The 14,521-nt window shown below is 43.2% G+C and overlaps 1 protein-coding gene across 1 annotated transcript in view; it reads left to right on the top strand.

The window, feature by feature from the left end:
* The window catches only part of PCDH15 (protocadherin related 15), a 651,760-nt gene that overhangs the window by 65,037 nt on the left and 572,202 nt on the right, over positions 1-14,521 (top strand). The window lies entirely within an intron of this gene.

The following is a 14,521-nucleotide window of genomic DNA, read 5'->3' as shown; positions in this document are numbered from 1 at the left end:
TTCCTACTGTAAGGGAAGGAAAAAACCAGAAAAGTTTGACTGATGTGCTTTGCAGCAGTGAACAACCTCAAATTTCAGCAATTTATTCCACAGCAGTGCCTTGAAGGCATGAGGAGGATGAAGGCCCACCTTGGCAGGCAGTTCAGAATGCTGGCTGCTCTTGCCCTTCATTTTATTCAGGTTTAGGACTAAATTACCTACCACAGCAGTTATTAGGATGATGGTAGACAGGACAGTTCTTGTGGAGCTGCACAAACAGGTCCACAGGAACACAAATTCACCCCTCAGCAGTGCTGGGGACCTGTAACAGAGGGAAATTATCACAGGATACCTTTGGTCTGCCAGCTGCTGAGGGGAGAAAAAGCAGCTGCTGCTAAGTGCCACCTGCGAAGATCTAGAATGAGATCTGGAGTTAATTTATAGCCTGGAAGAGCAATCAGTGCTGACACAGCATTTTCTGTGAGACAGGTGAGCTGTAGTTCTTGTGAGAAGTGGGCTGGACACCAAAATCAATGGCAGCTCTGCTTCAGGAGGTGTTGCTCAGTGGTCTCAGCAAATGAGTTTCTTTCGGCACTTCAGGCAGTAAATATTTCACATTCATCTCCTGTTTGAACCCTGTGAAAAGTATGAATGAATTATAGATTAAATTAAAAGTGTGGGTTAATGTTATTGCTGCTGTTGCACCTTGATAAATCTGCTAATGGACCTTGTATGGAGGTTCCAGTCCTTAGAACTAGATTGTATTTCAGTTCTTAGAGCCATGGTGGCTTTGGGCGGTGTCAGTCTGTAAACCCCAAAACACGAGTCAGGATACATTGTCTTCACACCATGATCTGTATTTCTTTAAGCAGCTGTGCTGACCCCACTCAGGGCTGCACTGTGCCACAAAAGCTCCTGTGCAGAAGGCTGATTTCCTCTCACCCAGCCTCCTCAGCCCTTCCAGCTCAGAGCTATTGCAGAGCCACCTGTGTGTCCTTGTGGTGCCACAGTGAGAGGAACAGCACATCTGAAAGCCTGTGGTTGTTGGAACAACCTCCCCAGTCTCTGAGAAACAAAGCTTTTCTCTGCACCCATCTGTAAGGGCCTGCTGAGGGCTCCAAAGTTATAAATGCTCCAATTGATGTTCTTGGATCTCGTTTAGGGCTGCAAATAAAGACATCACTGGCATCTTTGAGTGTAATTTTTGCTCCTTGGCAGCCAGCTCGGAACAGGCTGGTGCTGGGCAGTGCCGTGATGCCTCCCTCCCTACACTCAGTGAATGGCATGAAAGGGAAGAGCCTAGAAGAACACAGATATTGGAGATTGTCAGGCTTTAAAGCCTCAGCTGATCCCTCCCTGCTGTGCTGAATCAAGGACAAAGTTGTTGGTCATGGCACAGGCAACATTTTTAGTTTCACTGCAGGCTTAAATGCTTTTTTTATATTTCCCTTCTCATTTGTCAGCATCTCTGCAGTGGTTTTTGACCCCATCATGTATTTCTGATCAGCTCTGACACAGGAGTAGAGCTCCCATGGCTTGTTTACTTAGTTTTGAAGGAAAACTGCAGCTGGCTATAGAAAATGAACTCAAATTATCTTCAGTGAGAGAGAAACTGTGCTGTGGGTTCCACAGTTGCTGGCTGTATTTCTTTCTTCTGACCACTTGGATCAGCCCCACTTCATACCGCCTCTAACAAGGAGGAATTTCTGGGTGGCAGTTGGAGTTGAGAGTACCAGTTACATTGAAGCAGTTCAAGAGAGGGAAAGTTAGAAAAGAGTATTGGATAAATTCATGGGCAATGTGAGGGAAGTTGGTAATATTGCAGGGGACAGCTGGAGCAGGTCCCTAAAGTCTGATATCCTCATTTTCCATCTCTTGGAAAACATTCACTTGTATTTTCTGTTGAAGATTGTGAAGGGAAATTGATTCTTGTCTGAACTGTCTCGTGCTCATGAATGCCAGTGGATGTAGCTTAATAACAACACAAGGGTGAGATTTTAACATTCTTTTCCTTCTGTGTGCACTAAATTGGCTGGTCCTGCTTTGATGCTCTGCTTTTGGAGGCTGATGTGAACAGAGATGCTTTTAAGTGCTATTGAATGGCTTTGTATTGGTAATAATTCTTCCCCCCCCCCCCTCCTTGAGATATTTTATAGAATTCCTGTTCAGCTTTTTCTGGCAGTTTGGAGGTTGGCAGTTTATCTGTCAGTGGGTACAGGGGATGCTAAAAGTGTGGCAGATTCTTCACTTGGAATTCCTTCTCGCCTGGACAGGACTTTGTCCTCCAGCCCACACCAATGTGGTGGGGCACATCAGCAGCTGTTGTTTCTGTCTCTTCCCTGGATTATATTCCTGTGAACAGGACATTTTTTTGCCTGGAATTTGAACAGTCACTGCATGTGTGTCTCACCTGTGTGATGCCCTCACTCTTTGATCCACCCTCAACAGCACTTGGGAAGCAATTTGCTGGATCTGACCACAAAATAGAGCTTTTCTCCCTTTTTCCCTGCCAGAGCAGCCTTCTGCTCACTGCTGCAGAGCAGCCAAGCTCAGAGCACAGCCTGCACTCCCAAACTGCTGGGACTTTGGCTGTTAGTTGAAAATATTAATTAACATTTGCTCTACTAATGAGGAGCCAGTTTGCTGGAAAGCTCCCTACCAAAGTGAGTATTCACAGCACTGCACCACTCATGGCTGTGACATTCTGGGCAGAAAGGAAATATGATATATTTATAGGGAGTGTGGATACCTTGGGGGGTGGAAAGACCACCACAACCAGGAAGATTTGGCTCTCACTAGTGATGGAGGATGTGCCACAGGTGGAACTCAGGGGAAAACTCATTCCAGAGTAAAGGAAAGCTGAGCCTGCCATGCTGCTCTGATCTGGTGTTTTCTTATTTATGTTTCAAAAAGTTCCTGTGATTATTCAAGTTTCTGCATTCTGAAAAGCAACTGTGCTAAATTTCTTTTCTTAGTATTAGCTCTGCTACTTGTAGTTTTGGGCAGGTCTGGTGGAACACTCATTTTAGTGTTTCACTGAAGTACAAGATTCAGGATGTGTTAATTAATAGTTAGATTTTTCTGTTGGTCTTTATCTGCCTAGACAGCACTTTTTAATGTAATTAGGAAAATTATTTGATATCGCAAAGCAATAAAAGCCAATATATCTTTTTCAAATGTGGTAAAAGGTCAAAGGTTGGACTCAATGGTCTTGGCCAAATTCTTCAACCTTAGTGATTCTATGAAATTTGCCTCCACTCAGAATTTGAAGTGGTTTTTCTCATCTTACAGGGGTTTTTTTTCTCTCCCCCTCCCTCTACACCCTTTTAGTTAGGTTGCCCATCCAATTTACATTGTGTAACACAAAAAGAGGCTCTGTGTTAAAACAGCTTGCATTTTGTTGTTGCTAATTAGTGTGAAACAGATAATGGGATATGTTGCTGCTGGGTTGAAAGTGGGAGTAAGGGGAGAAAATCAAAAATTATTAATCTGAACACCTGACATTATCTAGCACAGAGGAAGAATCCCCTGTGTACTAGCAGTATTAAACGAGAATGTTTTGAAGGTGTATTCAAGTGGAGTGATTATTTTAGGATTGTAGTTTTTATTACTGCATGAAAACCGCTCTCCCCTCATCCAATATAATTTTATGTTCTCAACTGTCAAACAAAATCCTGCTCTGATTGCATTATGGTGATGTACCCAGAGTGTGTTTTACCACTCCCATGAAGAGGTTTTTTTCTTTAAATAAAGACATTTTGTGTGTGAAGCCCATGAGGATGGATAATAATGGCTTATAGCACTTAAAGCTTGTGCGGGGGGAGAGAAATGGAACTTGGAGTAAGCAGTGGTTAACCGACTGTGGGAGGTGAGGGGTGAGCGATGCTCACTGATTCCCTGGTGCTGGAATCTCTCTGTGCCCAGGTGTCAGGGCTGTTCCTAAGTCAGGAAGCCAAAAGCTGTGATTGTCTCTTGATTTTGGGACCCAAAGCTCCTTCCTTAAGGCGATTACTCTGTTTCACCTGGGCAGTGTTGTTACAGCCACAGCACTGTTTTTTTTTTTCCTCTGCAGCCCCAGAGTCATTCTGAACACTTCTGGAGACTGGTGGGTGGGAATTGAAACATTTATAAACGTGTGCGCACCTCTGAATCCTTTCTGCATTTCCCTGGGGGCACAGAGCAAAGGCTGCTGTGCCTGTATGGGGAGGAAGCCTTTCAGCTGGCCACAAAGCACAGGGTGCTCCCTCGTGGAAATCCTCAAACCTCCTTCATCCAAGGGAGGTGAAGGGTTTGGTCACAGAGAAGTCATCTGGAATGGAGGCAGGGTTCTGGAAGTTGTTGTTTTTGCAGATGTTTGGCAGATGAATAAATGGGCAGATGCTGCTGGAGCAGTGCTGGTGTTTGTGGGGAGGCACATCCTGGTGCTTGTGCTGGGTGATCTGCAGGTCTCTGGCTCCATCCAGGGCCCCTGCCTTCTCCAGGAAAGCAGGGAAGCAATTCCTTTTTTCACAGGAGGTGTATTTGACTGTAGTACAACATATTTAACATTCACATGTAAACAAAATGCTCCACTGAGATCCCTCAGCTCCATGAGGACCTTGTGATGGGCTGCTGGACCAAACCTCCTCCATTTCCCTTCTTTCCAGACCATCCAAATCTAGCATCTCCTTTAATTTTAATTAGGCACAAGACAAGTATCCTGTAAATAAAACCTGTTTACAATTAAGATATTTCTGCATCACTCTTGTTTGCATATCAGACATAAAGGAGCTGTTAGGCTTGTGATGGGGGGAGAAATGCAAACCTCTGCTGCAAAGCTGTTGTTCTGTCAGCCACCTTTACATCTTCTGTATCAGCACTCTGTGCTTCACTCAGAACTCAGAGTTTTATCTCTGGAGCTCTTGCTGTGATGGGCCTGTGCTTTGGAGAGGTTTTCCTGCCAATTTTGTCTAATAGCACGTTCCACGAGGCCAAATGTTGTCTGCTAAGGGATGAGATGTACTGATGTATTTCATTGATCTGCTGCTAAAAGTTAGAGACTTTCTTTCTTCGTCACTTGTGTTTTTCCCTGCAGGATCTTGTTGACAGGAGCTACAGAGCGTTGGAGGCTTCTTGAGGGTCTTTTTGATGAGCTGCTGCTTTGAATGATTGCCTTGGCTAACCCGAGACATGGGTTCTGTGTAATGATGTCTGTGCTGCTGTGCCTTTGGATTCCACAGCAATATCTTCCTAAATTCCAGAGTTGCCCTTTGGCAGAATGACACCATGGTGTGCACACAGAAAGCTCAGAGGAATTCTGGGAGTGTCACAGCATTTCTCTTGGCACATCATCTTTTACACCCAGCACCAGCTAAAATACTGATTTAGGTAACCTGCTTGCCAAATAGCAAAAAGAGAGACCGGATTTTTGTTGGTGTGGAGAACTGGGGAGCAGTGACAGGCAGAGAGGATGAGATGGCGGGTCCCTCCTTTGGAGAGATACAGCAAATCCTTGCTATGGAAAATAAGGATTTTGGATGAGCAGAGAGTAATCTGTCCTTGCTATCAAGGAAGCCATGTTGAGCCTCTCTGGGCTTTTTAGTTACACTTTTGTTTCTTGCTATGCTTGCCCAGCCTCTTCCCCTTCTCAGCAAAAGAGCTGAGGAAGCCCACAAAGATAATCTAAGAATATTCTTTTTGGGCAGAACACCCCAATGGTTTTGACTGCTGAAAAGAGCTATCATGTGTTATAAACAGAATGTGGTTTGGGTTCTTTTCCCCAGTTGTGACAATTCCATGGTAAACTGCTGTTACAACTAAGAGCAAAAATGCAGGTGGGCTGACACAGAGAGTGATGCTGTGAGGTGTTCCCTGGTTACTGGCTTGGCCTGATCATTTCCCTGTATAATCCTGTTTTCCTCTGGCTCAGCCTGAGGAGCATTTGTCTGCTCTGTCAGCCTGCACAGCGTCACAGGGACGTGCATTGGTGGTTTTGATGTCTCAGGTTTTAGCTTTTATATTTTTCAGATTCTGTACTGCTTTGGTGTGTGTAGTTCTGAGCTTCATATTAGGGGATAGTAAATCTTCCCTTCACAGAGTAGGGAGACAAAACAGTTCCTTTCCTAGCTTGGGACCAAGGACAAATGATCCAAGTTTCAGGCCCAAGAGCACAAAAACCATGGACTGAAGAGAGAAAAACAGGAAGGATGGGACTGCACAACCTAAAGCTGTAATTAGAGAATTAACTCCAATCTGCAAATGGAGCAGAACTGATCACAGTGAGAGACCCCGTGACTGGGTGTCCATTTTGTGACCATTTTGGTTCACCTTGGGTGCAGCCCTGGCTGGGCTCTTGTGCTGCCCAAGGTGGATCCATGGAGGAGATCCTTTCAATAAATTCCTGCTTTATTCTTTAACTCTGTTCTAGGCCAGCCTTCTCAGGGCATCAGTTTGGGGCTCTTTTCAGTGGGTAACAATACTCAGCACCTCCCAGGCCCTGAGGAGCTGAGCTGCAGCATAAATTGTCTCTGGTTTAGTAACAGGATAAAAGGGAGGGTAAAGTTGTACCTTTTTTAACACCACCAGGATGCCTTTCCTATGCTCAGACGTGGACTAGCATGGGTTTTATGTAAAAAAAGTGAACTGATAGACACTACCTCCTGTAATCTTTCTGAGTTCTATGGCTGAGATCTGCCAGCAGAGCTGTTAAGAAAATCCTAGATTTTTTCAGTACTTGAAATACATCAGAAAACTCTTCTTTTGTGATAAAGACTTTCTCCTTCCCTTTATTTCTTTCTTAAGCTGTCAGTTTTTATCTTCCTAGGAAGACAACTGTCCTTACTTTCTTACTTTCAGCAGAACTGGATTTTCTGGATTACATTGGTTTTTCATTATCTCTGTCATGTACTTACTAGCAAATCTCTCCATATTTCTTGCAAGCTCTCAATTTGTGATATAATTTCAAGTAATTTGAAAGCCTGAGCTCCTGGCAAAGCTGTGTTAGCGAGTGATTTTTTTTTTTTTACTGTATCTTTAGTGGAAGAATTCAGAAATTGCAACTGGCTAAGTTAAGCCATGGAGGCACTAAGTGAGTTTAGGATTTTCATGTTTGAATTCCAAATCTCTCTTATTTAACTGTTTACAGGGTTTTTAGGAGCCTTTGTTACCTGGAGCACAGTTCTTTTGGCTGCCTTGAAAAGCAAGTAATGATGAAAGCAGTGTGCCTGTGTCTCTAATGCTGTTATAAAGTAGCACCAGCAGCTCTTTAAGACAGGTGGCAGAGATGTTTGCTGCCACCAAAATAAAAGAATTAATGCTTAATGAAAACACTTTTCCCCTCCTTATACTAAAGCACATGAAGTTCTTTTAAATATCATATAAAATCAAAATGATGAGAAGACAAAAGAGTGCATGAGATGCTTCAGGTTGTTAAAATGAGTATTTAGGTCCCAATAAAACATAATTATTCCTGGTTTGTCTTTTTTTGTTTCAGGTGATTCGAGTACAATTTAATTTTTTTTTTTTTTGTCGGTCTGTAAATCCTAGTTGGCTTTTTTGAAGGAGTTGTTTTTGAGTTGATTTTTTTTTTAGTTGGCAGAGTTGCATTTTTGGCATCTCAAAGTATAAGGTTTTTATTCTTTGTAAATTGGGTCTGATTGCATTGGAGATACGCATTTTTAACTGGAGGTGGGAAACCTGACCCTGCCTATTCCCTTAGGCAGGAGTTTTTCTAATTCCTTTGTTCTTAAATGCACTTTAGAATCCATGAGGACAGTGCTTTTCTGAAATGAGAGCCAGTCCAACATCAGATCAGTGGATTCTGTGGAGGGATGTGGGGGAAGAAGGTTGGCACTGGAGATGGGCTCACCTCAGGGCACTGCTGGCAGGGCTGGTCTCGAGATGTGTCTGCGGGCAACAAGTCTTCCAGAAGTTGTTGTGGCTGCCCCTGGATCCCTGGCAGCGCCCAAGGCCAGGCTGGACAGGGCTTGGAGCAGCCTGGGACAGTGGAAGGTGTCCCTGCCATGGCAGGGGTGGGACTGGATGGGCTTTAAGGTCCCTTCCAACCCAAACCCTTCTGTGAGTCTGAGTCCATGGAATTGGTGCCACATTTTTGAACACAAGCTCTCAATATGCTACCATTTTCTAAAAAAATATTTTGTGAAACATTTTGTTCTGTGGTGCCCTTGAACCTTGCAAATCTAGGTCTTGTGGCTTTTTTCTTTTTTTTTTCCCATTATCTTCCAGTTAATGGCTTTTCCTCTGCTCCTGTGTTAATTTGATGGCTTAGCTGAGTAAGTTTCTGTACTTCCCAGCTGCATCTGCCTGTTCCCATTCCTTCCACTGGTGCTAAAATTGGGGTCCTCTCTGGCTGCTCTGGGTAGGATTTAAGCAGGACCCAGCTCCTCTTCCTGAGTGTTTCACTGCACCATCTGTCTGACTGCTGGAGTCTCCTCCAGTGTGAGGAAGGCTCAGACTGCTGCTCCCAGGCCTTTGAGGGCAGGGAATTGCCTGTGAGATCCTCCCCTTGTCTTCCAGCAGAGAATAAGATGTTTACTCTCCTCTAGAAAATCACTGCGTTGTGCTTCACACCAGTTTGATGTGTCTCCTGGGGGAGCTCCTGATGTGTCCTATGTACAAATCATGGAATGATTTGTATTTGTGGATTTGGAAAGGGCCTGAAGAACCATCTTGTTCCACTGCCCTGCACTGGGCAGGGACACCTTCCCCTAGGCCAGGTTGCTCCAAGCCTTGGACACAAACCCAGCCAGGCTGTGTATTTATTGACAGGCACTCCAAATGTGAGCAGGTGGGCAAGGCATGGTCTAAATAGCCTTCCTTTGTTTTGATAATGATTTTTATTTATCTAGATTTTGGCTATTATTACCCGCCATGCTAAATAACCATTATTTGGCTATTATTTGGATATTATTCAACCATGGAAGGTCTTCTCCCTCAGGTTTGCTTTTGGAGAATCCCTTTGGCTGCCAGCTATGACATCAGGTGTTGAAGGGAATGAGGGCTCCTATTTTCCACAGAAAACTCCATCACTCCATCAGAGAAGCATGGTGGCGCTGCTGTGTCTGGTGGTGGCTCGTTCAGGTCATCCGTGGGAAAGCCCCAACCACAGCAATTTGTTGGTGTCTCAAAGGGATAAAGAGAAAATACATGGAAGGAGACAGGAATCACACCATTTTGTGGGGTGAAAGCCATCTTAAGGCAAAAGAGAGAAAAGCCAGAGGCTGATTACAGATGGGGGTAACCAAACAGTCCAGACAAGGTGCCTACACTGGAAAGGAGAAATACTGTGCGTAATTAAATGTGTCAGCCAGGTGAACATGTCCCACCATCACACCTGTGAGGGGATGGATCTCTTCAGGGAGTTAAGGAGCACACCACTGTCTCCTCTCTCTTTATTATCTTATTTTCTGCGTCCATTTTGTGGAGATGTGAAAAGGAAGTCCAGTAGGGTTTTCTGTTCATCTCCCAATCCCATACCAAGGAAAATTATGCCCTTGGTATTTCTGATTTCATTTTGTTAGCTTGAAAATAGAGTTAGGAACTTGACTGAACTATTGTCCTGGCTGTGAGAATGAATTGTGAAATAAATACAACTTGTGGTTATTATGTTGTTGTTCTGTATATATTCCTTGTTTACCAATTATATCTTACCTCTAGGGTAATCAACTTTAAATATCTACCAATAATTTGAGCATCAAATGGCACTTACCCTGCAAGCACACCCCAGTAATCTATGCACATACATTAGGAGGGTGCCAAAGTGTTTACTTAGACTTTAATGTGATGTTCTGTATAATTTTCCCATAGATTAGCTTCAGCAGGAAGTTTGCATGTATTTTTCCCCCCTAAAAGCTACATTCAGTAATAATGGGTCGTATTTATAGCAGTTGTGGTGAATTAGAAAACTGATTGGGTGAACTACTTGATTGCTGCTCATTTAGCAGTTACAGTCCTGCCAAATCTCTCTGAGAGGGTTTTGCAGGGAAGTTTGGGTGATGGAATGTGTCTGCCATGGCCAGGAGCGTCTGAGGACAGCCAGAATTGCCCAGGCAGAGCAGAAGTTAAAGCAGTGCTTGCAGCAGGAGCAGGAAATGTTGGTTGTTTGTAGAAAAGACTCATCAGCCTCATGTTTGAAATGGTGGTGTGCTGGTTTTCAGCACAAATGACTCCTCTGCCACTGTCGCAGGAGCAGAGACTGCAGGGATAGAGATGCAGCCTCATGGGCACCTTCTCAATCACAAAACTCAAATATTTCAGGTGCTGCAGTGTCTGCAAGCGCTCCTCTCCTGCTCCTTTTGTGGTACCGGCAGCAGGATGAGTTTTCTCTGTTGTCCCAAGGTGTGGCAGAGGTCCTGTATGATGCAAAGGGAGAGTTCCTCAATAAAAATTGTTGGCACACTATTCAATACCTGCTCACTTTATGTCTCACATATATTGGAGAGAAGGCGCCTTGAGATCCTGAGAGAAAGAAGTCAAATCTCTTGATCCTTTTTCCAGCATTAGGTATTTTGATCCATTTCAGAGACTGCTTTTGAAATTTCTCTTCAAGGAAAAAGTCATCAAAATTTGTTTCTGTCCACAAGGATTACATGATGTGTTTGGGATATTTTTGAACACCATAAAATCAGCAGTGCAAAAAAAAAATTTCCAGAGAAAACAAATGTTTTCATGTTGTCCTGGAGGGAGCACAGTGCTTACAAGGTGTAATACACAGTAGTATTTCTGTAATTTAAAATTGATTGGAACTGCATTTTCTCTGACAGGTCTTGCACAGTGCAGGGGAGTTCCTCTTCCTCCACACTGAAATCCATTTATATGCTCCTCTTTGTATCTGTTGAGGAAGAGCCCTCCTTGAATATTTAGTGCACGTTTGTTATTTTTTTAAGAAGAAATTCCTATATTTTTACCTCACATAATCTTACTACCATACATCTTTCACAGTTCTAATTTTCTAAAACACTTAGTCTTTTTACAAAGCCATATTTTAAAACTTATTTCTAGTTCAATCTCTCTCAACAATATCATCTCTATTCCATGGCCTTCCTAAGTCAACACACCTTATCTCAGTGTTTACGTACACATGTACAAGGCTATTCTATTTGCAGGGTGCCCTCGTGGCAGGAAGGAATGATGCATCTGTCTGTGTTTTCAGAAGGCTGATTTATTATTTTATGATACTATATTCTATGAAAGAATACTAAACTATACTGAAGAATACAGAAAGGATATTTCCAGAAAGCTAAAAAAATAACAATGATAACTCATGACTCCTTCCAGAGTCTCAACACAGCTTGACCCTGATTGGCCAATGAGTCAAAACAATTCACATGAAACCAATGAAACAATCACCTGTTGGTAAACAATGTCCCAACATATTCCAAAGCAGCAAAACACAGGAGAAGTAAATGAGATAAGAATTGTTTTCCTTTTTCTCTGAGGCTTCTTATCTTCCCAGGAGAAAAATTGTGGGCGAACGGATTTTTCAGAAAATGTGACTGTGACAAAGACTGTGTAAACTTTCTATCAAGTTTTGAGAAGCCATATTATAAATCCATTTCTCACACTCCTTGTGAGGGTGGGCAGGCCCTGGCACAGGGTGCCCAGAGCAGCTGTGGCTGCCCCTGGATCCCTGGCAGTGCCCAAGGCCAGGTTGCACTTTGGGGTTTGGAGCAAATTGGGATGGTGGAAGGTGTCCCTGCCATGGCAGGGATGGGAATGGATGGGCTTTAAGGTCCCTTCCAGCCCAAACCATTCCATGGATTCTGTGAAGGATGAGTCTGAGACAGATCCCTTTAACCAGACCCAGGGCATTCACATATACTCTGAAAAGCTTAAAGCCTTCAAATTTCTGCTGGGACCAGAACTGAACATTTCCTCACGTACAGAGTTTCACAATGGATGATGTACTCTGAGGAATTCTAGAAATTTCCAGATGAAACTTTTGCCAGTAGGATTTCTTTTAAGAAGTGTGAAGATGAGGAAGACAATTCCTATGTGTACAAACTGGATTCTGCTTTCAGGGAGTAGATCACAGCTTTAGTTAAAAAACTCAGGCCTACCTTGGAGTGAAAAAGAGAAAGATATTGTAACAGATCTAATTTCAGCTGCTGCAACCCCCACCTGTACATCATCTCCATTTGGGTAATTATTAACCGGATGAACATTTCAGCACAAGTAAAGCAGCTTACAGGTTTTTCCATTCCTGCAGGTGTGGGGCACTCAGCCTGCAGATGGATCCGTTGCTCTGGGTTGTATAACCTGGGAAGAAAAAGAGGGAAAAATTATATTTTGCCCTGTTTGTGTTGTTCTAAACAGTGTTTTTTCTCAGTGGGACATCTTTTTCATCTCACTACCTCTGAGGAACAGTTCACTGGTCGCCTTTGTGCTTCACTGGTCACTTAGCAAGTTCATGACTGCTGGTCACGGGGTGTCCCTCCTCCTGCCTCTCCCTGTTCCCAGGGGAAGCCTGGTGTACATAACCTGCTGGGATGTGTCACTGTCCCCTTTACTGCCATCAGCTGTCACCTTTTCATGTTGGGCCACGCTGGCACCAAGTCAGAGGATTTTTGGATTTCAGGGAGTGTGTTGAGGAGGGAAACAAAATAATGGTGCCCAGTAATTTGAGATTGAGAGGAAGAAAAGGATGGGAAGTGTTGATTGTTTAGCCTGGAGCAAAGGAGGCTCAGGGGGGACCTTGTGGCTCTGCACAACTCCCTGCCAGGAGGGGACAGCCAGGGGGGTCGGGCTGTGCTGCCAGGGAACAGGGACAGGAGAAGGGGAAAGGGCCTCAGGCTGGGCCAGGGGAGGCTCAGCTTGGACAGCAGGATGTCCTTGATTCCCTCATCTGTCTCAGCAATTTATTCTGTGAGGTTCCTTGCTCTGATGTTGATCAGGAAGGCTGCAGAACACTGGGATTGTCGGTTGCCATCAGTGAATGTAGCTCAACTGCTGCTTAATGGTTAACTCATGATTTAATGGGAAAGGTTGTCCCAGACTCCTGTGCAATTCCAGGATCTGATTCTTGATAGGTCACTGAGCAATTTACAATTCTCACCTGTTTTTAGTGTCCCAAGAAAAGGCAAAAGATTAAAAGTGAAGATGACCCTTAAAAATGAGCATATCCTGTTATTTCTTTGCTTTCTGATGGAAAGGAGTTGTAAAGACTTCTTTTGGCAAAGATTTTTAGGATTCTGCCTAATTGAGATGATACTGTTTTAATGGAAAACCAGTAATTAGTGAGGGTGTAGACTTGGGAAAAAATGTGTAATGAAAGGAGTGACAATTAATTTCTTGTGCATTTGCTAAATAGAATCAATATACTTTAGAGTAACAGATAAAATGGGTACAGAGAAAAGTTATGCTCTTGTCCAGAAAGCTGCAAAAATAGCAGCAGCCTGCTCCTGTTATTAAGTCCTAGATTAGTGAAAAGGCCATTCAATATAAACTGCAGGAAGGGGACACCAAATGTTAAGATTTATTGAGGGAAGAGTGTGCTTACAGGTATCATGTGGGAATTGACTGCTTGTGGTTGCTATTGGAGGAGTGAAGGGTGATGGCAGTGACACAAACTGTCAGCTGGGGGACAAAAATAAACAAAACAAACATTTAAAAATCCTGTCATAGCCTTCACAATGTGGCCCAGTGGGTAATGGATTTTTGACTATGATGAAGCTATAAGATGATTTATGTCAGTAGCTGTATCTAGCTAATTGCAGAAACCACAATAAAATTTAAAAACTGAGACTGAATCATAATTACTGCTATGTATAGTGATGATGTTTATCTCCCAGCATTCTTATAATGTTTGATTTCTGTTTTTTTAAGTCTCAAAACCTTATTTTTTCTTAGTATTTCATCAACTTGTACAGGACACCTGAGGGATGTAGTGCTGTCTGTGTTGATCTGACTCTGTTACCATCAGTAAATGGGGAGATAATGAGATTAAAATATCCTTTTTGTCTAAAAGTGGAGCCATGAATAAACTCTGTTGCATCATCCTGACAGGGACATGGTGATGTCAGAATATGATGCAGTGATGTGATGCTGAGTGACAGGGCACTTACAGAAAGGGTTATTAAAGACAACTGTGGGAAACTTCCTGGCTTTATTGCATTTGACAAAGAAATTTTCCACAGAACTCTGTGCCCCTGAAATAATTTATTTCTGTAATGCAAATTTCCCAAGATGAAGTCTAGGGCTAGAATTTCAGAATTAAATATTTCCAAAGGTAGAGGATATAATGAAGGATAAGCTACATATATAACCTTCAGAATTTTGCACCTTCAGCCCACCTTGAGGGGGCTGAATTTTAGGGCTTTCATGGCACCAAACCATGACTGATTGCTCAGATAAGTGAGATTCTTTTCAATTGTGCATACCTGAAAAGATGTTTGTGTTGGTTGATGGGTGGAACTGGAATGACAGCAGAATATGTGGAATGGTATGAGTGAATTTCTGCTACAGGGAGCAAATCCTCCTGCTTATTTTATAAAACAAAATAAAAATGAAACAAACAGAACATCCTCCTCCCAAAATCCCCACACAT

Source organism: Passer domesticus, chromosome 8, assembly GCF_036417665.1.
Source record: "Passer domesticus isolate bPasDom1 chromosome 8, bPasDom1.hap1, whole genome shotgun sequence".
Lineage (NCBI taxonomy): Eukaryota > Metazoa > Chordata > Aves > Passeriformes > Passeridae > Passer > Passer domesticus.
Note: the sequence above shows the minus strand (reverse complement) of the source record. Positions and strands in the feature narration are given on the sequence as shown.